Below are 25,561 nucleotides of genomic sequence, written 5' to 3' on the forward strand. Positions count from 1 at the left end.
TGTGGTGCTCGTTTAAGAAAAGGCACAATGAACTTTAGCGGTGGTGAAATTATTTGATTTTTTTTTTAAACTGGTGCAAAAACTAAATATGTTTACTGTGTCCCTTTCCATTCAGGGTATTTCCTTTTTTTTCTTTTTCTTTTTTTTTAAGCTCCATTTGTGTTCAACAAGACAGCCTCTTTCTCCAAGATTAACATTTCTTATGATTGTTCCTGACAGAGGATTTACTTTCAGAGGCCCTGCTAAGGATAACCAAAAAAGGGCATGTAGCAAGACAGTTTTGGCAGCTTGCATGAATTTTCGGAGCTTTTTAGGTCTTGGTTTTCTGATGAGTGGCTTCCTGAGCATGCCTAGGGAATGACAGGCATCTCTGCAGGCAGGCTGAGCCCACCTTGGCTTGCGCGTACTCATTGGCTGCCTATGAGAATAAATTGAGGACAATGCATACCGCTGCCTGCCAATGGTAAACATAAGGGATATGTATTCACTTAGCATTGACTTTAGGGAGGGGCCACGGCGAGGCTGCAGCTTTATTGAGTAGGGCTGCGCGCGAGGCTGCTGCCGCGCTCCTGCCCGCTGCTCCTTTCCTTCCCATAAAAGCTGCGATCCCTGCCGCCGCGGAGGTAAGGGCTCGGGATGCGCGCGTGCCTGCCAGGGGTCTAAGCGGCCCGTGTGGGCGCCGCGGACGGGCGTTGAGCAGTGTGCGCAATCCAGCAGCGCTGGGAACCGTCCGGGAACGTCGGATGCTCTTTTTCCCCCTCCCCATCTCCTCTCGCCCTCCGGGCAGATGTTTGGTGGGGACCACAAGGCTCCTGCAGCGAGGGTGGGGGGGATGCAACTCGGGGCACGGGGCAGCGCCCGCCCAGGTCCTGCTTCCAAAATCTTTTATTTCAGCAGAACTATAACCTCTATGTCTTTTTTTTTTTTTTTTTTTTTTTAAACAATCAAAAGTTTTTTGACGTGGCGATGGCTGGTGAATGGCATTTTTATTTTGCAACCTGAGACCTGGGCTCTTGGTGCAACTGATCCAGATACAGCAAAGCTCTGGTGAACGCTACTCGCTGCAGCAGATGCCCGTCATGGCAGCCTTTCATAGAAGTTTTGTTGACAATAGACGGCATCCGTTTTTGTTTTCAGCCTTCGGCTTGCGCAGCAGCGTATTTATTGCCAGCATGTTTCTTGTGAAGTTGTCTTTCCTCTTAAGAGAGGGGTGGAAGATGAACTTGGGTGGGACTGGAACTCTTTAAAAGTATTGGGCTGTGTGTGTGTCAGCCAGGCTGCAGCTCCGGAAAGGAGCGAGCTTTTATTTCCAGATCCTTTGACATGCTCCGGCAGTTAGAAAGCATTGTGCAAGGCTGGTTGCCGGTAGCGGGATATTCTTTGCAGCGGGAAATTTCACCGGGAAGGAGCTGGGAGCACGGAGGGAGGGATGGAGTTTGCTGTAGATCGATGTCTGTGTCAAGAGAGGCAGGCAGAGACTCAGGAAACGAACACGCACTGACCCAACCAGCAGCTATGTGGGTGATTACTCTCGTATGTCTTATTTCACTCATTGCTTGGAAGAGAAGGCAGGATAACTCTGTAAAATTACTTTTTTGTGGGATATTTATTGCCAGCGTGCAGTCCTTTTCTGGCAGTTTTGCCCCTCAGAGAAGGTTTCTATTGCTAAAAGGCATATAGGAGAACAACTTGTTAAAATAATGCATTCCCTCCTTGGCAGCAGCTCAAAGAAAATAAAGAAGCAGAGTGTTTCTTTTGTGAAAAAGGTCTTTATTATAATTTGTCTGCTTTAGATACCAAAGTGTGAATGTCTGTGCTTGTATGATTTGGTGTCAAGGAGGTCTGAGATCCTGCATCCCTTTTTTTTCCCCTCCTCTCTCATGATACACAGCAGTAGGTTGCTCTGTGAGCATATGCATCTGTAAACAAGTTTCTTACCATTTTCTCTTGCAATTGAGAGACAGTGTGGATTCCTACAGCTATATACACCAAAGACAACCAGATGGACTTATATCTTGGCATGCATTACAATGGCATGGTCCTTCAGGGAAGTCCACTGGTCCACTTGCTTAATTAACATGGCATAAAGGCAGAATGGGGCAAGTCTATTCTCAGTATATTGGAGGGAAGGTAGAGGCCTGCCTGGCCTTGTGAACTGCTCTGATGAGACAGGTCAATCAAACCTGTGCATGTTAATAACGTGTCTCATATTCTGACCATCCTGATGGTGGGGGAGAAGCACCGGTCAGGTTGCCTGTGAGCAGGAAAGGGAGCTTGACACCATTTGTGTCTCCTGAAGACTCCCATTGGTTGCAGCCTGCAGTGAGCCCGGATCAGTTCCTCGGCCCTCATTCACAGGATTAGCCTTGGTGAAATCAATCCCATCATTAATGAATAACGGATCTGATGTAAGCAGCCTGAATGCACTTTAGCATAGTGTGAATGCACTTGGACCATGGGCGATGCAAGCACGTATTAAGAGAATAAGAAAGTTTCTGCAACTGTTAAGTCATGCTCCCATAGAAGCATTTTGACACTGAGTGGCCTAAGGGGTAACTTCCCTTGTAATTTTATTTCTTGCCCAGCTGTGATGAACAGTGTAGTAGTGATACTGAAAGCTAATTGATTTGAAAGTGAAAAGGAGGGCAGCCCTAAGTCCCTTTGGCTGGCACTAGAGGGAGAATTAAAATGGATGAAGACCGAGGGTTTCCAGTTCCAGTTCCACCAGGTGTCACTTGCAGGGCCAGGCCACATGTGACATAGAGGCTTGCTGGCCGGCTGCCACTCAGACCCCTATGGGGCCGGGGAGCACCCCTGCATTGCTGAATTGCCCCTGAAATTCCCCTATGAAGGAATGGACAGAGGGAGACTCTGCCAAGAGCCTGCCCAGGAGCCCATCAAGTTTCCCATTCCCGTGGTGCAGCTGGGGTTGCTCAGCCTGGTGCAGCAGCGCAGCGGTGGGTTTGGAGAGCACCAAGTTAAGTCACCTGGGCAAGCAGGGCTGACTGGCCACTGCTTCTGCATGTTTGTTGATGCTGGGAGCTGAAGGCTGCTGGGCAAACACCAGAACTCGCTCCGACTGCTGCATGTCAGAGCATCTCCGGATGCTCTGGAGATGTGGCTGTGGAGCTGCTGGCTTTGAGTGGCTTGTATGGCTGGGAGCAAGCGGTCACCTCCTTTTCTTGGGCAAACACTGGCACTGGTTCACCTCTTCTTATGGGACTGGTGCTCTGTCACATGCAAAACCTCCCTGCTCTCATGAAGCCTTAAAGATGCCCCTTGTCCTGCAGAGTTCTTCCTTCCCAAGAGGATCTGCCATTGCAGAAAAGTGAAGCCTGCAAGACTTCCCTTCCAGAGGGCAAATAAGATGTTTAAAGCACCCTGCTTTATTAGTAGTTCCTTCCATAAAACCTATGCTGTTGGTTGCCTGGGTTGCAATATGTATTAAAGTGGATTTGTGTTAACTTCTAAATAAGAGCCCCACCTAGTACATTTGATGACTGCATGCAAACAAAGAGGGACAGGAAACCATATATGCATAAGAAAGAGAAGGTCAAGCTCTATTAGCTCTCCATCTGCAGTGTTTGTCTGGACTCTCCTGGGTGTCAGAGAAAGCACCAAAAAAGGTAACAGGGCAGAATGTACTACCCTGTGCACTCTTCCTTGCCTTTGCGGATAGCTTTGTATAGGGAGAGTTTGCAGGATTCAGCTCCAGGTATATAAAGCCTGGGGCAGACAGGCCTGTGAGTGCAATGAGTGGGAATCTATCTTCAAAGCAGATTTTCATTCTTCAAAAACTGTCTCCTCTTAGTAACTCCCCCCTGGCAGCTTGTAACAAGAAAGCTGCTTCCTTACTAGAGCTCTGTCCTTCACTAACGCTCATGTGCAAAGTCAGGTTTGCTGGTTTACTTCATACCTCCTGGATACTTTAAAGCCTTTCCTTTTCCCAGTCATCTGGTGAAAACAGATATTTAGGCATAACTGTACTGGAAATAAGTCACCTATCTAATTTGCTGTCACATACTCTTTAGTGCTGGTGCTTTGCAAGAAGCTGTAGCTATTGCATACTTACAAACGGTTTGTAAAGGATTTGGCTGAAGCTGAAATTTGACTCAAAGGCATTTGAAGATCAGATTAGATTTGACCTTTCTGGATGAAATACTGAGGTCATATGAAACTTGAAGTATACAGCAATTTCTTTTTGCCTTTCCTAAAGCGTTGCTATAGTTCAGCTGGCCAGAGCTCACTGGGGACGCTCACAGAGATCTCCTCTCCACCCCGAGATTGCTCCTTTTCTTGGAAAGGGATTTGATTAACCCATAAGGTTAGGGCATGCAACACTGTCAATTAGCTGCTAGCCATAGCATGTTAGCTGTGTGGTTTGCATCCTGCGTTTGTGTGGTTTGCATCCTGCGTAAAGAAGTGCTTCTTTTCAAGTGCTTTTTCCTTGGAACTGTGCTTAGTGCTGATAAGTGGTGTGGGGCTGGCAGCAGGGCGGCTGGACAGATACCAGTAGCGCAGGCCCGACCACACATCCCAGCACATCCCTCGCTGGACACAAGGAATGCAGCCTCTGGACTTCTTCAACTCTCCAGCCTCCCGACTCCTGCTCTAGTGTCCTGTCATGCGGCTGGGAATGCAGCTGCAGTGGTGCCCAGCTGCATGGCCCTGCTTCCCGCGCTGGGAAGGGCATCTCAGCCAGGTATCCTCCTCCTCCTCTTCTTCCTCCTCCACTTCTGGCCAGGCATCGCCAACGCCAGCTGCTGGCATCCCTCCCTCCTCCTGCAGCTGGCATCCCTCCATCCTCCTGGAATCTGCTTTTTCCCTTCCACCCAGGCATAGGGAGATCTCCTGACCAGAAAATCCTGGTTGGCCGATGGTGTCAGTGGCACTTTGCGTTGAAGCCAGGAATCTCTCTGCTGATTAGCAGTAGCAAATCACTGAGGAAGCAGAAGGAAGAGAGAAAGGAAAAAGAAGGACGAATCTTAAAGTGCTGCTGTCATTTTTTCTTTTATTTTTTTTTTGTTTTTCTTTTTTCTTTTTTTTTCCTGTGGTCATAAGTACCTGGTGATTCACTTAATGTCTTTGTGTCTGTTTCTGTATTTCTAAGTAGAGAGTAATTTGTGCCATTTTGTGTTTAGCCCATGGGACTACTGAGCCTTAATTCATTTGTGTTTATAAAGCATTATCCAGAAACATCAAGTTTAAGCACTGGCTTAAACCTTATTTTTCACTGTTCTCGCGGTAATAATATATCAGGGTTTTTTTTTTTTTTTTTTTTTTTTTTGCTTGTTTGCAAATTTTTACATTAGACTAAAATTGAACTGTTTTCTAGGTTATAAGCATAGTAACCCAGGAGACCTGTTAATAAATTGCAAAGTGGAACAAATTCAGTATTGACATTGAGCAGAAATGTTTCACTGAAATTTCTTGGATGAATTGCAGTTTTAACTGCACTGATTTACAAAAAAGAAAAAAATAGAAAAAAAGAAAAAGCACTGATACATGCAGGTAGGGTTTGCACTTGCTTCAGCTGAGATGATCTTCTCTAAAATTGTCATATATATGCCAAAAATCAGGGCTCTTGATGAAGAAGATAGATTTTACTTGAAGCTATGAAGTACTGTCGTAAGTCTGGAAGAGGACTGGTTCTGACAAGATGTTCAACCTTATCTGCTTGTCCAGTTTTGTGTTGACACAATAACATTTGAAATTGGAACACTTTGAGGCCAGGATGGGCTGCAACAGGGAAAAAGGGAACGATTTCAGGCAGTGGAAATGTCCTTACACGTTTCACACCCTCTTGTGTGTACAGAATACAAATAATGAGCGTTTCCCTTGAGACTTGCAGTGGAGGGTGTGAAGCAATGTGGAACCCACCCATTTGTACATTTTCTGGTTTATGTCCTTAAATGGGAAAAAAAATCTTTGGAATTTAGCTCATAGAAAGTTTATAAATAGATATGTGGAGATAAAGTTTTGTCGTAAATGCTCCACTCTTGGATCTATTCCGGAGAGTAACCCTTTAGGCCCCAAAATAGGAAGAAGCCGGAGTGTGCTGCCAAATGCAGAAAAACAATTTAATTACAGATAAACATGCACTTACATGTATGTGTGTGCATACCTGCACTCCCTTTCCTATGCACTGACCCTCCCAAATGTGGAGATCTACAGGACATGGAAATCACTGCATGTACTTTTTAAAAATTAAATAATTTGGGGGTAGGGAGTGCTTAGCGTTCATGATTCATCAGACCACTAAGGGAAACTAAACCCATGACAGCTCTTTAAGTAAAGATTCAGAGATTTGCTGGCAGTTTTTGGTATATCCCTTTCTGAAGCAACTGCTCCTGGCTCGGGGGAAGCTGCTGGGCTGGATGAGCCCTTGCTTGGTTTGAAGGGCAGCGCTGATGCTCCCTTGGAAGTCAAGGTTCAGCTCCGCAGCCTCCTTCCAGGCGGATTGCAATCAGCTTCAAAGGGACTGTGCCCATGTGAAGGAGTGTGTGATCAGGCCCTTGTTTGTTTCTTATTTGCAAGGCTTTGATGTTCCCCTTGTCTTTCTGAGATTGCCACAGGGCATGTTACTACCCTTTTCCCCACTTCATTCTTTTCTTTGACGGCAAGGGCTCTGATGGTGAAATGGTCCTCTTCTCATCCCTGATTTTTTTTTTCTTTCTTTCTAAAAGTCGCTGTATTCACCCTGGTAAAATCTCTTTTTCACCCCAGAAGCAAAGGCAGGAGCTCTGCAGATTCCTTGCCGTTTCAGAGAACCTGGTAGTGCTTGCTTGGTAATCTCGATCATCACTTTCTAATACAAGCAGCCACACCATGAAAAATTTCTTTACAGTCTTCTGGAATGAGCTGCAAGATCTCTCTGCCTGCATCTTCTGTTTGCCCTAAAATAATCTGTGGTAACCTCCTTTCTCTCAGCGATTTCAAAAAACATTGAACTAGGAGAGAATTGTGGCCTCTTCCCATCTTAGTCAAAGGTTGTAGATGTGGCAAAAAATTTCGTAGCACTTGGGTGCAACATATGGAAGTGGGAATGAGCTGGGTGAGACAGGAGGATGTAGTTGGACATCCCTGGAAGAACTGCATTGCTCAGCAGAGCTCAGCCCCTGCATCGCCAGGCCAAGGGCAGGAACTGTACCCATGGATCCAGAGGGTGGTGAGGAGGGAGCCGGCTGCGCATCTGGCTCCGGAGCCGCTCGGAGAGCCCCACCCCTGCTAGGAAAATGAGGGGGTTCGCTTAGATGTCCGATAAGCCCCAGCTGTTGCTTTGCCACTTCAAACAAGCCTGGATTATAAAGACTGAAGTGGAGCATTTTAATTGCTGTAAATATGAATAAGAATGTTTAGGCAATCCGGGTGATAGCGAGCCAAGCATTTCTGTGGCTAACATACATTACACGAACAAAAGCAGCCCAGCTGAGAATTTCCCTCCCACTGTCCTCAGTAACCAACAACTCTGCATTTTGCTGTCACTGTGCTGGTGAAAACTGGGAAGAAGTTTTAAACTTCTTCCATAAGCTGGCATGGATCTGATCTCACTTTTTGCAGCTTTATAGTGACGTTAAACTAATATAAACTGTAGTGTTAAAATATTTATATGTATATGTATCTGATGTGTGATCTTAATTATCTTGGTGCAAATGTCCTTGATTTCCTTGAGCTACAATTCACAGTGGGCTGCTTGCTGTCAGAAACTGGCCCCTTTTGATTTCTCTACATCCCCTAAAGGATGAGAGTGGCAGGAAATTGGGTCAAAACACACCAATAAGGAGCATGTTTTGGGAAAATGCTATTTCATACAAGAGAGGGCACTGCGAAACCAGAAAGCCAGTAAAATTCCATTGCTCATTTGTTCCCTGGTGATTAAAAGGCCCTGCCATATATGGGAAAGGTCTGAGCTTCATTCACTGCGACCACAATAGTAAATGGCTTATTCACTGGACGCAGCATGTGAGCCAGGAGTGATGGTTCCTGACAATGAAGAGGAAAAGCATCACCGTTTGCCTGCAGTTCACTTGCAGGCTTCTCCACTGTGCGTTACTAAAAGCTCATTCAATAGTTTTTGGTTTTTTTGTTCCTTTATTTAGATCCACGTAAACCACAGTTTATTTTACTCTTTAGCCCCCTTCCCCCCTAGACCAGACACATTAGTCTATTTCCTCTCCTCCCCCCTCATAAAACCCAAACAAGAAAAAGACATTTCCTCTGCTGGTGTAAATATATGTAGTGCCTCTCTCTCTACTGTATCTATTGGTGGATTTATATGAGCTAAAGGCAAGGATTAATGGATGAAATCTCACCTCTGGGTATAGAAAACACTAACTTCAACAAAAGCAGTAATGAATGCTAGTTTTACAGAGACGGTGATGGAAGCACAGGAGTGCAGGCAGCTTCCTTCCTTGGATCGTGTCAATAGGGATGAGATCCGGGGGCAGGAAAGGATCAGCGTGTGCATATTCCCCCTTTGAGAAGTGTCTGCCTCCTGCTTTGGAGGGGGCTGCACAAGGGCTCCCTGGTACCTGCACCCTTTGGAGATCTTCCTGCCACCACCTCAGGTTCTGTAGCGAAGCCCTGTGCAGACACCGCTAAGATGCTAAGTCATCGGAGCAGAGTTGTGTTTACATTCTTGCTTTGCAGTTTATTTTGTTTAGGGATCAGTGCTCTCTCAGCCATTGAGATTGTGGGGATAAAATAGTCAGCCTGGTTGCATTTTTATTTCACGAGGAGAAAGGCAGCTAAGTGATTCCAGCAGTGGAGCTACATGGAATTCTCTCCAAGCTGCAGACTTTTCTCAAATTTTTATTATTTGTGTTATATTGAGTACCTTAGAAATAGTATGTTTCTGGTATATGGTGAGATTTAGGGCTTAGACAGGTCCATTACCCCTCTGAGGTTCTGATGTAAAGTCTCAGCTTGTGGTGGCCAGATATGTTGACTGCTCAGTCTGATCTTCCAGGTCACAGACATCACTGGACATTGTCCAGTTACTCATGTTTTGAAGCCAATATCTTAAGCTGGCATAGTTGAAATGGGCATCTGCCCTTCAACTGTTACAGCTGGCCACAGGACCAAGAGCTGAATTGGAAGCTTGACCTTTGCTTGTCCAAAGCATTGCTACGCCCCATCTGGAAGGAGCAAAACTGGTGTCAGAGAGGTGGTTCAGCTTCTTTTTACATTACAAACTATCTGCAATTTCCGCAAGGGGAACTGGCAACATGAGTTTTTGTCCATGTCAAGAAAGCAGAGTTTCTGATACGTGACCAGCTATGGGATGGCAGCAGATTTATCCCTACCAGACCAGACTGAACATTGCAGGCCTGGCAGCCTGCAAGTGTTTTGGCATCTCATTACCAGCCTCCTGATACAGGGCATTGCCACTGTTTCTACTCTTAAAGGAAATAAAGCTTTCTTAGCAGCTTACAGTATCTCTGATACCTCTGATACCTGGTTGTTTTATTGTTTTTTTTTTTTTTTAATTGAGTCTTTTTATTTATTTATTTATTTTCTGCTATGTGTGAATCTGGCTCCCTCCGCTTCATCTGAAGGCTCAGGCTCTCTAAAGGAAAGGAGAGTGTAAAGCAGAGTCTGCTCTGACATGGTGTTGCTTTTCATCTCTGGACTGCAGTACTTCCAAGAAGGCACCATTTGACCATTGTTGTGAAGCTCTGCTTTTTAAGACTTCAGCTGCCTGCTGAAGCCCTACAGGAACTCTAATTCAGCCAAAAAAAGCACTGTCAGGTTGTGAAAACTGAAAACAGCTCGATAATGGGGTAGTAACACATGAATGCTTCTGTTTTCTGGCTGTTGAAAGTTTTGGGGAGCCAATTTGGAGACCAAAATTGCTGGATATCTCGTCTCCTTTAAGTTTCTCCACCTAGGAGCTGGATTGTGAGAAACTTTGCATTATGTCAGCTTCTTGAACAGTTTCTCAAACCTCTGGAAAAAGCCTGTGAATAACAAGCAAATTGAGTGCAATAAGTATTAATGTGTGGTTAAATTAACTGCTTATTTCTTCCATATCTACTGTCTTCAGTCCTCTTGAGGCCAAATGTAGGGTGTGCGACTGTTTTGTTTTTCTTTACCTTTCCTTTCTTAAGAGGTGGTGTAAATGATACAGGATTCAGAGCGACCCTTCCTCCCTCCCTAAGTAATTGGGGTTTGTACAGTCTTGTACTGGTCTCCTATAGAGAAGCTTTACAGAGTTCACCTCTGCTGCTCTGCTCTGGGATTCCCTCCCTTCCTTTCTTTTAGTAAAGGCTGTCGAAGTCATCAGTTTACCAGATAAGTGTTTTGAGCTGCACTGATGTTTTTTTTAGCACAATACCCTTTGTTGTTGTGTTTCTTGTTGCCTTGAAGTTCTCAGTGCATTGCCTAGGAAAGGGCTTCCATGTTCAGTAAAGATGTTCACTGCTTCAACTATGAAACTATGAAACTAAAAAGCTGGTGTGATTTTCTTTGGCCATCTGCTCTAAGCAACGCTCTAAGCATCTAAGGTCTTCCAAAATCATCTCTTCCCCCCCAATCACTACTCTGTAATAGCTGTGAACTCATTTTTTGGAGTCAATATGTAACTAGCTAAATATTAACAAGAAGAGAGGGAGTAACAGTGTATTTGATAAATATCCATTCACATTACTAAAAAAAATGAAAGGCATTTGCTATATATGTAAGAAATATGTTTCTTTATAATGAGTAAATTTAACTAGGCAGACCATGAATCTGACTTATATGACCAAATACAGTTGTGCACTTCTGAAAGCCTGGAGACTGGTGCGATGAACTGGAAAAAACATTATAATCTAAGTATGGTATTTCTCTCCCTCCTGTGAGCGTTCAAGTCAATGGAAAGGTGCTGATGGAAAGACTGTTGGCGTTAGCAGGCATGGAACTGGTTTCATCAATCTCGATTCAGTGCTTACAGGTCATCAAGGTTGAATTTAAATCTTTATGTTTGAAGTTTTTCCTTGATACAGAATTAAATACCAGAGGCAATAGGCACGAAAAAAAAAGAAAAGAAAAGAAAGAAAAATAACTTGGGAAAGACATATTAGGTCATCTTGTCCCTTTTCTCTCAGCAGTGCAGGATGACTCCCTAAAGAACATTCACACGTGTTTTGTCCATAAACACCTCTGTTTATTAACAAAATACAATGGCTGTAGTTTTTCAGTGAAGATTGGGATAGCTTGCTATATTTTTTCATTTTTAGCAGGGGGAAATAGCTATTATTCTAAAATGTATTTCTTGGCCTTTAGATATTGCTCATGTGAATTCAAGCAAAAAGCCCTAATGAATGGAAACTTGTAGAAGAGTTAACAGCAGCTGGTTTTATTATGGACCATGGCTCTTACATGATCTCACGCTAGTTTAATACAAGTGTTACCTCACTGATTTCAGTGGAACAGCCTTTCATTTGCAAGGGAGTAAATGAGGCCAGAATCAGTCAGAGACCAAGGGAGACTTTCTGGGAGAGAGGTTTAGTTTGGGGACTATACTTCACATACATATAAAATACACGAGTATGCTTGCATCATCACAGTAAATGTGTCAGGCCACCTGGGAGAAAGGGAAAATTTTGCTTGGAATAGCACAAGTGTAAATCCAGAACAAGACTAAAATAATTTGCCATTTGCCAGGGAGTGCTGAAGAAGTACATCATTATTCAGAGTGCCATGCCTAGTTGCTTTTGTACTGGAATTCTGACATTTCCCTGCAAGATGGTTGGGAAATAGGGCATGATACGTGTGTTCTGCCGGGACCTTTTGTTTTTTTGGCTTCTTAATTTCAACCGTATCAAATTAAAAGAGAAATTGTGCCGGCTAGCTCAGACAAAAGCACCACATGTGCAGTCATTCTGCCTTGAAACTATCAAAGCAAACAATGAAATAAGAACCAGTTACTGTTTTTTTTTCTTCTCTCAGACCTTTCTCCAAAATTGTGCAATAGTACATCCTACTTAAAGTTCAATCTTGAACTAGCTGAAGTTTTAGAAGGCTGCTGAGATCTACGGAAAGTATCATTTTGGCCCTCCAAAGGGATATGAAACTTTGAACTTCTTGAACTTCTTGAAGTGCAGCAGATGTGTTACTTTACGAGCATGGTTCTTAGGTATTATAGTAAGTCTGCAACTGAAATAGTATTTGCTTTTGCTCTGTGTATGAGGAAATAGCTGAAAAAATGACATATACCAATTAGAAGTGAAGAAAGTCCAGGGCAGAGGTTTTATCTTCTTACTTAACTGGTCTTGTTATTTGCTTCTTGTGTTTTTCCTCATTGCTGTCCCTAGCATCTAAAAAGGTGTCTGGGTAACATGCATATTTGGAACCAAAGTCTACAGTGTCTTCAGTGAAAGCTCTGAAAATACATTTTTTTGTGTTCATGGTTTGTTTTTTCACCATGATGATGGTGAAGATTGTTATTTAGGCCAGAATTGGGGAGAGAAAGCAAAAATAGCATGGAAAATATTTTAAATCATCCTATCTGCTTCTGGAAAATGGAGCTCTTATAGAGAAAGTTTAAGTCAGCCCGGTTGATTATAGCGTTTTTGCTGTTCACTCTCTGAGCCAAAGCTACTTGCATAAACCATAGGAAACATGAGACAAAAGCTAGCATCCCCGTGGCTCATACAAGTGTTAATTGTTCCCAGTGGTGATGCAGAAACGTGTCCTCACAGAACTGGCCTGAAATTGCCAACTTGTCTCACGTAGGGTGCTATTCTGTCATCGAACAGAAATGACTTCTGCTAGCTGCAGTGCTCTGCCAGTTTCACAGCGGTAGGCATGATGTAAAGGCCCTGCGGCTCAGAAGGTTTGTAGATATTTAGTCCTTTATGGATCTTCCATCTCAGCAAATTAAGTACTGATGAGAGAGAAATGTCTTTATAGTGTCATTCGAACACAGTATTTGAATTGTTTGCCCTGTTGCTTCCAGTGTGCTTTTGCTATGATAAACCATATTCTTGCTATATCCATAGCTGCCTTTAGCTGAACAGAGCTTGTCTAAATGCAGGTTGATTAAAAAAATACACACACACACACACACACATATATATATATATAAATATATATGGTGCCTATCATAGGTACTTCCTTTGAGACAAAAGTGGGAGCATGGAAAGTCAGTGAAAGAGGTGGGACAGAAACCAGGAATTCTCATTCTTTGAGCAAGACACACAGTTCTAAATTACCTTCACGTTCCAAGATAGTCTCTTACGTTAACTATTTATCATTTTTCTCATAGCTCCTAGGACTGTTTTCTAGGACTACAGTATTGACTACAACAGAAGAGATAAGTAAAGAGCAAAGTCTTTGTCTATGAAGAAAAACAAACTCATTGTATGAGTTTGCTTTTCTTCATGAAGATTTTTATTGGGAAAAGATGTAAATAGGTGTTGTTTAGTGACTTGAATGTTGTAAGAGGTGATGTTTTTTATTTGATACCTGATTCCTCCTTCACTATATTAAGTCCAAGGTTTGTATGGAGTGTTATGGCACTTCATTCAAAGTAGTCTGGCCACCCGTGATCAATTTAATTTTTGATCAATAAAATTTCATGGTAAGAGATGTTGAATCAGAATCCTGCTTCTGTGTACTTGCTCCTGCCAAGAATATTAAGATGGTCCATCTGTGTGGAATTGTGTTAGTATCTGCCTTATTGGATTATTTTTAAGGAATCAAGAAGAATTCTATCTATCTCAAAGCCTGTCTGAGACACAGATGGACAAGGGGCTATAGGGAAACAGTTGCATTTCTCATACAACTTTGCTGCTGCTTGCTCTACCAAGAACATAAACATAACTCTCTGAAATATCAGAAAGCAAAGCTTTATGTACCAGATGTGACTTTGCATTTATACAGGTGCAACTGGTTTCAACTGAAGGGCCATTTTGAAGAAAGATGGAATGTCTAATTTATATCATTGATGTAAATTACTTTTTGACATTTACATGAGTGGTAGAAAACAAACACACTCCACTTGTGTTGGTGCTCTTGTTGTGTGCATGAAAGAAGACCTGTCCTCCCTACCCTTATGCATTTTCTGTAAAGATATAATGCCCCTATTCAGTATTCATAAAGAATGTAGTAGCTATGTAGCTTGGCTGCTTGATGAAGAGAGGCAGTTGCAGAATTACACCCACCTGAAATCATTGGTTTTTGAAAATTGAAATTGTTTATGCATTTTTCTTCATTAAAAAGAAATATAAATAGTGTTTTACAACATTTAGATCGATAGCATCACCCAAATGTTGTTCCTGTTTCACTGCATGCACTTAAAATACGCATGGCACAAAATCTATCTGGTATGTCTAGTGTTAATTGCAAGTTCCTAATTGCAAGTTCCCTGGTACAAATACCAGGTTTTGTCAAACTGAACGAAGCTCCTTAGGTGGCATCAGGGGAGTTTTTGTTAGTTTGTTTATTCTTGCAAGGGTAGAGGTGAAGGAAACTCTAAACCAAAATGAGATACAATTCTCTAACTCTAGAATTGAGTTGAGTAGAATTGTAGAATTGAGCCTTGAATTACACTGTTGGATTAAGCATCTAAAGACTGAGTTCAAATTACTCTTCAACATCCACCTTTTCAATTCAATGATGTCTAGAAATTCTTTTGGGAACCAGCCATACTCTTAGCAAATTGCTTCCTAACAAGGCAAGAGTCAAAACTTGAGGTTTGCCAGCATTACCGACAGTGCCTCATGCCTAAGACATGCTGGCTTTTACTGAACTGAGTCACAACATTAAGGCTGCTTTGTAAAAAAAATTGCTTTGTCTCTTACCTGACTTTTTTATTTTGTGGACATTTTCCTTCACTTGACCTTTATTGATAAGGCATTACTCCTGGTTTAATAGTATAACAGCAGCGTAAAGCTTCTGGACAATTTCTTTAAGTAGCTATTGGACAATTACTCTGTAGTCTTTCAGCGCTTTTTGCAAGCAAATGAAAAATGCCTGGCCTAGCAATTACATACTAGGTTCATGTCACCTGAAAAGCTTATGCAATTTTTAAACAATTGTAGTACTATTTATATTCTCTATATGTCCAGAATATATTTCTGGAAGCGACACAGAAAGAACAGTTGTTCCTCATCTCCCTCAAGAGATTAAAACAAGCTCATGTATGCAGTAGAGTACTAAAGTAAAAGTTTAATAGAGAAAAGTGCCCATTCTGAAAATCCCTTGTAGTGTACTTGGAGACAACACATCCAGTTCATGAAATACCATACTAGTGTTTGCACATCAAAAGTGATATGTTCTCTCCCTGCCTATTTATACTCTGAAGCATGACATTCCCAACTGTTTTTGGAAGATGTACTAGAGTGACCCATGGCACATGCATGGTAAAGTCTGAATTGCCCCAATACTGCATTTTTAGGAGCCCCTAAGTATCATGGTTTATTTGTTACTTGCACTCCTAAAAGACCAGTTGGTTTGTGTTCATTGTGGGGTTTTTCCATAATGCCTGTTCAATTTTTTGCTATATTAATATCTGATGCAGATCCCCCAAGAAATGCCTGGCTTTGATTTTTACTCATGAGTATGGTCACTTGCTTAAAGGGCCAAGTTGTACTCCACATTGGTGGTGGAGAGGAGGAAGGTGCTGCTTTGCCATGAAGATCTTCAGTCATGCTCAGTTGCTCTAAGTACTGGATTTTGTTAGGAACCTCAGATGTTGACTCAGAATATTGTCATTCTTGTGTGTAAAATTAAGTAGATTGAAAAAGCTTTATTTAGAGGAGCACAAAGACATACATTAAGCTAATTGCTGTCTGGTTAACAGAGCCTTGTTAACGTAACAAGAACAGAGAGAAAAGAAAATGAGGTACTTTGGGCTACAAGGTAAGATATATGGATCCTGTAGCGTATGCTAAGCATGGTATTACATTTGTTAAATGTGCATATGGTTAGTGGCTTTAAGCACTGGATGCTGTCTTTGATTATAACAGTGCTGAACTTTATCTGCAAAATTGAAACCTCTGATTCCCTAGTACATCAGTAAGTGAAACCTAAGCACATGTAATCTGTAAAAATAAATGTAATTACTTTAGCAAATGTATTACAGCTGGCCAGGTTTAATGTTGAGATACCTATTTCTTATAGCTGACTAGTGTCAGAAGACAGAGGTGATGGCTTGAGCTGCGTGATGCAGACAGAGTGGAGGAGAAAAATTATTGCCTGCTTTCTTCTGACTGTACATTAAAGTGAATTGAACTGAGTTGCAGTTCTGGCCTTTGACACTTCTTCCCACTGTTTTCTTCTGTTTAAAACATCTTGGGGAGGGTAGCTTTTTAATTTAAGAAGCTCTGGTAAAATTGCAGTTAAATAGACTGCTTCAAAGTTGAACACATGATTAAAATCTTCCAGTATACCTATGCTATCTGAAAGCCCGATCTCTTCTAAGGCGTAAGTAGCAGCAGATGGGACCCTATGTTCTGTTTTTGTTGCTGCTTTGGTTTTGCTTGGTGACCTGAGCAGATTTTTTATCCTTGTTTTACTTATCCTTAAAACAGATTATTTGAATTTCCATAGTAACACTGAGGTAAAGGTCAGATAGCAGCAAAAGCACCTCAGTGTGGTTCAGCATTTGATGTGGCGATAGTGGTGAGCTCTTGAAAGTGTGTGGAAGATCTCCTGGTGGTAGGAACACTGACACAAATCCTAGCACAGGTCGGTGTAGCACTCCTCATTATTCTCCCAGTTCTCCCAAACAGACTTTGGAGGCTTTTCTTATTGCAGGTAGGACCTTATTCGTCTGCTATGGTAATGTGCAAGAGTCTGCTTATTCTCCATTCTTCTGGAAATTTCTACTAAAGCTACTGTTCTTACAGGACTGTTCTGCTTTGAGACTTTAATTAGTGTTTGCAGACTGCTTAGGGATGCTTTCATGAAAGGTGCTCAGGAGGTAAGCGCATTGTCAGGTTGTTAACTAAAGCATTGCCCATAAGAATTAGCGGGTAGATAAGGTTCTAATCAACAGTTGAGCTTTTCCAATTCTAATTCCTTCTTTTCAACATAATGTGTGTTCCTGAAGTGATGTGGGCCAATCCATTTCTGGTGATTAATCCAAACAGGGTATATTATTAGGTATACAGTTTCCTTCTTGACTTTGTGCACCAAGCTTTTTAGAATTTCACTCTGGGATATAGAGCAATATTTAGAAATACTACATCAAAATAGGAGTGTAGGTTATGGGACAAGGTTACTAATAAATAACTAGTAGTTAGCACATGGATCAGTTAAAGTACTTCTCTCCCCTTTAGGAAAAAGATGACAGATTTAAAGCAGGCAAGGATCTCAGTATTACGGCCAGCCCAGCAGAGGTGTGACAGCTACAGGAAGAGAAGGCTCAAAGAGGCTTCCTGTGCATTTCAGACACTTCAAGGAACAGCTGTAATCCAGCAGTAATTCCGTTCCCCACGGAGGCTTTTATGGAAGTAATGACAATGCTAAGGGATGCCCTAGACTGTGCCAGAGCAGCCTGGGATTCTCTGTCTCTGATTTAGGCATGCATAAGTTGCTACCTCCCTATCTTGGCTTCAGTTTTGTCTCTGGGACCAACACGGACCTAGCTGCTGTTGCATAACCCTTGGGGCACATTGCTTGTCCTTCTTTGGGGCTATCCCACAGGGAGTTAGCCGAGTTATCCTCATTCTTTTATTGACGTGTGCTGGCCTTGCCAAGAGATGTTTTCATCCTGTGAGATGCTGCTGGAAGTGCCTTGGGGAGCTGGTAGCAACTATGCAGCCTGACCTTATCCCTCCCATGCTCTCATGCTGCATCTGGAAAGAAAAGCTGCAGTGGAAGCCTAAACACTGTTTGTTGTTGTTTATTTTTATTTCTTTTTAAAGAAGGAAAATTGCACCTTTGGATTGACCTACAGATGTTAAGTGGGCAAAATTCCTGCTCAGGATGATTCCCAGGACAGTCTGTGTTGTGTATGGCCTCTACACCCAAGCCATTCATAGCTGAGATTTGTTTGGTTTGCTTGCAAAAGAAAATTAATATATCATGATGCACAACGCATGGCACATAAGTCAAACTACACAAACAACTGAGGATTTTTGTGTTCTTATATCTGTCCATGGATAATATTTAGAAAACAAAGTCCTTTGAAAACCTTAAGGAATTTTGGCTGCCTCTCAGAAAGGGTAGAGTTAAGTCAATAAAATGCTTGGTAGAGATTGTATGTCCCCAAACGTATTTTATCTTGACAGGTTATATACTACTGAGAGCTGCAGCCATGACTTGAAGCCAAGTTAGGAAAAGAACACTTCTGTTACAGCGCTGTATTTGATGGGAATCGGAGGAGGGGAAAAGAGAATAGAGTATGCTCTGAGAATGCCAAATGCAGAAAGTTTCCCTAAGTCAAGTTCTTGGGTTGTATAAATCATTGTAAGTCCAGTGTCATGAATAGGTCTTTACTGATTTACACCCTCTGGGCATCTGGTTGTTCTTGGTTTTACACAAGCCTAATTGCTCTGCATCCATGCAGGCATGGTTTTAATAGAGGTTATATTGATGGGCAGCAGCTTGTAATTTAAGTAGAAAAGTTTCTAATTTTTATAATTTTGAAGCTATTTCTGCAGGTACCTTTAAAAAAAAAAAAAGAAAAAAGGGCAAATTGGGTAATGTCTGGCTTGCTGGTCCTCTGTTTGAATGAAATCTGTATAGTTTGTTCTACTGTGCTGATGTGGGTTTATTGAAATTTGCTCATCAAATAACTTGCTTTTTATGCAAGAATATAACTGGGGAGAATAAGCTGCCTGGTAGGAGATGGTGTTGCTAGAGTTATATGATACTTGAGCAAATATTTTATTAACACTTTACCTTTCCATCTGAGGAACTTGAAGAATTTATCCTAATAAAAGGATAAAATCTGGCCCTTAGTGATACCTGTTGAAGAGTTTATATTCATGCTCGTGAAGAGTCATGCTATTAACGTTTCTCATGTATGGTGACAGAAAAGCTGGGTCTATTTAACAATGAATTATCTAATATGGGTTATCTCCAGCCTCCAAATTAACATAAAGGCCAGCTCTTATTTCTTGGTGTGAAATTTAAAGAGTGTAGTTTGGCAATAGGTATTATGTCTATTGACAGAAGGTATTTTTAACATATGCTAACGTCTTTTTTAGGAACCTTGAGTTCAATTTGCAGATTGTACAGGAAAACTATGCACAGGAAGCACAGAATGCATTTTGGCTGTAGCATCTTACAGACAAGGAATGGAAAAGTAGCTTTATGGGAATTTTCAGGTTACATTCGACTCAACAGAAAAGGGTGTTTTGCTGCTGTTAAATTAGATGTTTTTATGATCATAGTGGGTTTTTTTTTTTGTTTTTCCCAAGAACTGGAGATATGTTTATTTTTCCTCCTTAGCTGTTCTGTCCTTGAGGCAGTGAACAGTAGTTTAAAGCTTATAAGGGATGCAGTTGAAAATGCAGCTGTTGGCTACAGCATGAGAGCAGCTGTTAAGAGTTAAAAATCTTCAAGGGTCAGTGCTTCAGCTGGCATAAGTTGGTGTTATTTTGTAGTGGATTTGCAATGTAAGTCCAGAACTTGCTAGATAGTTACTTTCTCATTTTCGTTAAAAAATTATCTTACAGTTTATGAATGTGGAGGAACTTAGTCTCTCCTGAAATCCATGAGGCAGAAAGACCTTAAGCTAGAAATGCCCTATCTGCTGTGCATTTCCCATTAAGTGACCTGAAGCACTATTAAAGTTTAAATCTTTTTTCTTTTTTGTTTCCCTATGACTATGCATGTTAGGGTAATAGAAGGTTTTATCTTTCCCTAAATGTCATCTTTAATCTATTGAGTTTCAGTTAGATAAATTAACTGGAAGGTGGGTTAGAGTATATATAGAGAGAGTATAATATATATATACATATATATGAAGCCAGGTTGACTGGTATTGCATTATTTTTCTCCTATGCAAAAGGAGAAAGCAATACATGTGTCTTGAAAATGTGTCTGAATTAAATATACTTTACATTCTGTGGCTTTGGTGTGCATGTGTGTGTGAAGGGGCATCTAAAGTTAGTGCTAAAATTGCTTATAGGGGGATTTTAACAAGGTGCAAAGGTGTAAGCTTCCCCCATCCTCCCTAAACTATACTAGTTCTTCTTAGAACATATTCTTCCCCTACTTCAATTTATAGTCATGCTAATCATTAGTATATTATAGTTCAGAATGCAGTTATGTCTTCAGGGATGTGTAATAAAATCTGTATTGCTTAGCCTCTGCCATAACTGTTTCTAAAGAGAGAACTTCACTTTCAGGTCTGTCTGTCCAGCATGTTTCATCATCACTGAATTCACTCAGTTTGTCATTGTGCAATAATCTCTGAAGTATGCACGTTCAATGAGACTGTCTTCAACATTGTGCTGAAAATGTGAAACCAATGCTACTATGAACCAGTGATATGAAGCCAGGCAAGTCCCACAGAAAAGAAAAAAGACTTTTTTTTTTTTTTTTTTTTAGTAATACATGTGCTTATTTAGACATGGTTAAGGATGTAAAGGACTTATCTGGTTTCTTTTCTTGAGAAGCAACTTTTTATTTTTTATGTTTGCAAGGGGTCATTAGGACTATTGACTGTAAACAGAGAACCTTCCTTTGCTGGACTTTTTCCCTAAAAAGCTATCTAAACTATCTATCTTATCTGGACTAAAACTATCCAAATGGTATTTGAGGCTTTAATTTCTTCACAATTAATCTTCTGTTTAATCTATGAAAAATTGTACTATAGGGACTAGCAAAAGAGAGACTGACCAAAGCAAAAAACTTACAATGAAGGGTGGATTATATGTTTGGTAGAGATTTTTAAACCTTCAAAATTCCTCTTATGAGCACCTGCAGGTGTTGCTATTGTTTCTGAAAGTTCTCTTGGAATTATGACCCACTCATGCTCATTATGCTGCTCATTATGACCCAAAGGAAGTGGCATTTTGAGTGCAGCATCAGTGTTTATCCGAAGTCACACCTCCCCAAAAGGAGACATTCTTTTCTTGCTTTCACTGGTAGGAATCCAGATGCATGTTTTATAATTTGGTTTACTCTGGATCTATACTCATGCAAGCAAAGACAGAATATTGGTCCAGATGGGGATGCTTAAATTGCCAGCCCATATCTTCCATTTCTCTTCCTTTCCTGCAGTTTGTCCTTCTTTTTGAAATCCTGGCCACCCAAGAAAGTTTCTGAACGCTGCAATCTGGAATATTCTCTTAAAACAATACCTGCAAAGTTATTTCAGCCTGGTGATACATTACCATCCTTCCTAGGATTTTTTGCTTTCCAGTTCTTTCTACAATGGTCTTTGATTTGGCAAGCCTAAGGCAGTAATAAAAAGAAGCGGCTAATCTTTCACTCAGTACGTGGTTGTTCTATATCCTCTGATTTCCCTCATGGCTGAACATGTAAGGCACCCAGTGCTCAACAGTGTCATTTGTATCAGATTTCTTTAAAAATATGATTTTGTACAAGCTTGCTTATGAGAAGTGCTGGATGAGCTGCACTGTGATGAAATTTGTTTTCTCTGTAGAAGAAGAGAGCCAAAATGAAAGCTTTTATCAGGCTTTCCCCATGCCATGAAAGAGCCCAGGTGCTGGAAGAAGGAAGAGATGTGTGGAGGCTCATATATAACTGTTGGCCTTACATATGGAGCCTGTCAATAGAACTGCTTCCTTATAGCAACGTTTCTTTTTCTTTGTTAAGTAAAAAGCTGTCAGGATCATGCCTAAAGAAATCTCTTTCCATTGGTGCTGAACGTCATCAGGTGTCACGAGGTAGATTAGAAAAAACAAATTTGCAAATCTTTCCAGCTATTTAGCCTTTGACTGTTATTGTAAAAAGACTAAAAATACTGGAAATACACATTCCATTGGATTTTCTTTCCCAATCTGAAAACACAAATAGTCGATCTAAAGTCTTCTTAATGGAAAATGATTCCCAAGGGAATAGAGAGCTTCTGGTTCTTTTCCAGTAACTAAAACGTTAGTATTGAAACAGGAAGTGCATATAAATATCTACTCAGCAAATGTACTACACATTTATATAGTTAAGAGCATAAAGGTTAAGGGTGTCCAGCTGGCACTGGGATTGCTCCAAGTTCTCCAGGTTTACAGTTTCATTATTGTATTTAAAACCTTAGGGAAAAATATAAGTACTTATCAAATATTTGCATTTATCCACCCACTTGCAAATCATTTGCAATAATGATGTTTTAAACATTTCCTTGGGCTTACTTAGTGGTTGTGGAAATTCTGTAGTCTGCCCTGTCCCATATCTGTAAGTTTTTCATTTGTTTAGATGTTACTTTTTAAAGTAACGTATTTTTAAGTAGCACTAGAAATAAGAGAAAGGTCAATCGTACCCTGTCCCCTACTGAAAAAGGATTGGAAAGTTTTTACAGTTTGGGATGGGGGGCAAAGTAGGCCTTTGAAGCCTTGTACATAAAATCAATGGTGGGATATATTCCAAAGTCAACATAATATACTATGGATCTGCTTCTGTAACCCATAACTCCCATAAACACTCATTTTCGATACGAAAAGTACCACAGCTGCGGTGAGATTATTCAAGTGAAATGGGTAAGCAGGGGAGGCTTGGCTCTTACTGACAGTAGTTCTGTAATCTGAAAGCAGATGGTCCCCTTACATTTTGGACGTGATTTGGGGAAACATATAAAACATGCTAGTCTTTCTTGAACAGCTATTATGATAACACACTAGATCTAGAAATCTCTGGAAAAAGTCAAATGAGGAGTAAAAGTTAAGAACTTCTACTACTGGGAGATTCTACAGCTGCTACTACTTACAATTCAGATAAAGAACATAGATGATATAAAGATTGGGTCTAGGGGATAGTGAGCAATGATGAAGATAAGGCAGCTGTACAGTGCAATCTGTATAGTTCAAAGAGGGTCTGTTCGTATAAATTGTTGTAATACAGCCAAATGCAAAATCATATGTCCAGGATGAAGGAAAATACAGTGAAGGATTGTATCTTCTCTGTATGAACAATATTGAACACTAATAAAAATCAAATCTGGGTACCTCCTTGGGGAGAAATATTGGCTATGACCAGATTTTATGATTCTAGCAGAGAAAATCATTTCTAATAGCTGTAATCTGAAGCTAGACAAGTAAATCAGGCATGCATTTTCACAGTCAGGGTGATGAAGCACTGAATGAAAAAGGTTAGGTTGAGTCTTCATCTGTTGATGCTTGATAGCAAAATCCAGCATCTGCTTTAGGTTCCATTGTTCCATTTTGTCCCACTGTTTCATTTTGTCTTTCAGTTTGGAAGTTCCCTCAAGTATGCTGTGTAATACCTGATTTGGAAAATTCATATGTACTAGATCTGTGAATCCTGCCAGACACATTAAAATCTTTCTGATTGTGTCTGGGGTGTGCGTTGTGACAAGAGTGTTAAGCTTTTTTTAATTAAAAGTCCAGTAGGAATACTTTCTTCTGATGATTCATAACTGTGCTACAAGTCTGTAGGAGTCCTATAGAAAAGTTATGCAGAGATATCTGGAAAGAAAAACAAAAAACAGTCTATGGGAGCTAGTAAGTTCTTATAAAAGAAATGTGAAGGCTAATGCCTATCCTAAAATAAGCGTTCTGCATGAAAGAGCAAGAGACTGGGAATGATCAGCGAGGTGCACTTCTAGAGGCCATTCTGAATGAGGGCTTTCATAGAAGTTTTCCTGATGGAATTTAGTGTGGTTGTAACTGCTAAATTAATGTTTCACTAACATAAATCAAAGGGAGATAACATCATAGAAGAAAGTTGTATTGCTCTGCTGGGTCTTCAGAACCCAGAGCAAGTTATTTTAATAACTAACTAATGATATAATTATGAAATGTTCTCAGTAGACAGTAGGTATCTCAGTGAAATAGCAGAAAAAGTAAAATATTATTTGACAATTATTTTAATCTATATCTTATTCAGAATGGAAGGAATTCACTTTTCTTGCTTTAGGAATAAAGGATTAGAGTCCTGTGCCTATATATTTATCTCGCGACCAATTACAAACTCTGATTTGTATGATAGCACATTGTGAACAAAAATTAAACAACAGCAACAACAACAAAATATTGTTTTTAGAAGCTCATATGTATTTTAACTAGCAGAAATAAGGCAGATGCATTTTTAATAGCTTTTTTTTCTATGAAAGCCTCAAACAACAAATGTAAAATGCATTAAATGTTAACTTTACATGTATCCTTATCATATAGTCACACTGAGCATTTTTTTTATGTAAATGGAGGAAGGAAACTAACTAACTAACTTTAAAACATAGGTCTTCACATCCTAGTTACTGTTCATGGCGTTTATTCACTTTTGTCTGTAAAGTCCAGATGACTTGCTCAGAGGAAGGCACACAAACAATCAGCCTCTGATCAGAGAAACCTCACCTTCAATATTTAGGTTTTGTTTTACGTAAATCTCTAAGTACTTAGCACCATTCAAGTCAACGGTGGTAGAAAAACTGTGATAGAAACAAAATTCCCCAGCTGGACTTTTTAAAGCTGACCTTGGGTGTTACTCTTAGTGTGGTACAGGGGTAATATATGATGGTACGAAACGAGTTACAGACTGACCAGTAGAGCAAAAAAGAAAAAAAAAATGCCCACTTGAATGATTCTTCAGGTGAGAGGAATTAAGCAAATATTTGCTCAGGCTTCTGCAATCTGGGCCAGCTCAAAACCAAGGTGAGCATCAGGAAGCTCCTCTCCTTCCTGAACCGTTGGTAGAAAGTACATGGTAGACATTGTAATTCCATGGGCTACCTGTCTGCTAAACTTCTGGCAATGAATTTTGCAGCCTATAGAGTTGCAGCTGGATAAGTGAATAGATCCAAGGGAATTGCTCTATTGCCGTTTTTTGCCCCTCATGTTATGGAAAGGGGAGAGAGGTCCTAGCTAGCTGAGGGGAGATTATATGGAGGTGTTCCAAGAAGGTTGGGATGGAACCTGGAAACTGAAAGAGATGAAAATATGAGGAAAAAAAGAGCTTTAATTCTGTGTCAGCAGGAGATAGGAATCCTGGGAAAGAATTAAAAGAGAGTGTGTGTGTGATGTGGCCAGCAAATAGAAAAAAAAAAGATTGGAGATAAAAGGCAGCTATAAGAGAGAATTGGCTTTTTTTTTTTTTTTTTTCCTTTTTTTAATATTTGCATTTATACTGCTGAGGGGGATTATGAGAATAGATAGCAATGGAAGAAGCTGTTGAATTTGGGAAGAATGTTAAAAATTAAGATAGCATTAGATCTTGTTTGTAAGACAGAAGAGAGCAAAGCTGTCAGGAGTGATAGAGGAGAGAGGCAAAAAACAAGCAATTTTGGAAAGATTGAGTGTGAAATAATGCCGTGGCTGACAGGAAATGAAAGAAAGAGCACAAGGGAGCTCAAGGGAGGCAGTGAGGAGGATGGGGCAGCCTCTTTTCAGTGGTGGACAGCGATAGGACTAGAGGAAATGGCCACAAACTGAAGCACCAAAAGTTCCACAGGAACTTAAGGAAAAATTCCTTGACAGTGAGGGTGACA

The 25,561-nt window shown here is 40.8% G+C and overlaps 1 protein-coding gene across 1 annotated transcript in view; it reads left to right on the forward strand.

Annotated features, from left to right (window-relative positions):
- The first annotated feature begins 573 nt into the window (after positions 1 to 573).
- CALD1 (caldesmon 1) overlaps positions 574 to 25,561 on the forward strand; it is a 179,233-nt gene continuing 154,245 nt past the window's right edge. Inside the window, exon 1 of the mRNA XM_026037108.1 lies at positions 574 to 623. The gene's annotated coding sequence lies outside the window, so the exon portion shown is untranslated. The remainder of the gene's footprint in view (positions 624 to 25,561) is intronic.

Source organism: Nothoprocta perdicaria, unplaced genomic scaffold (genome assembly GCF_003342845.1).
Source record: "Nothoprocta perdicaria isolate Ctin4 unplaced genomic scaffold, notPer1 scaffold_190, whole genome shotgun sequence".
NCBI classification, from domain to species: Eukaryota; Metazoa; Chordata; class Aves; order Tinamiformes; family Tinamidae; genus Nothoprocta; species Nothoprocta perdicaria.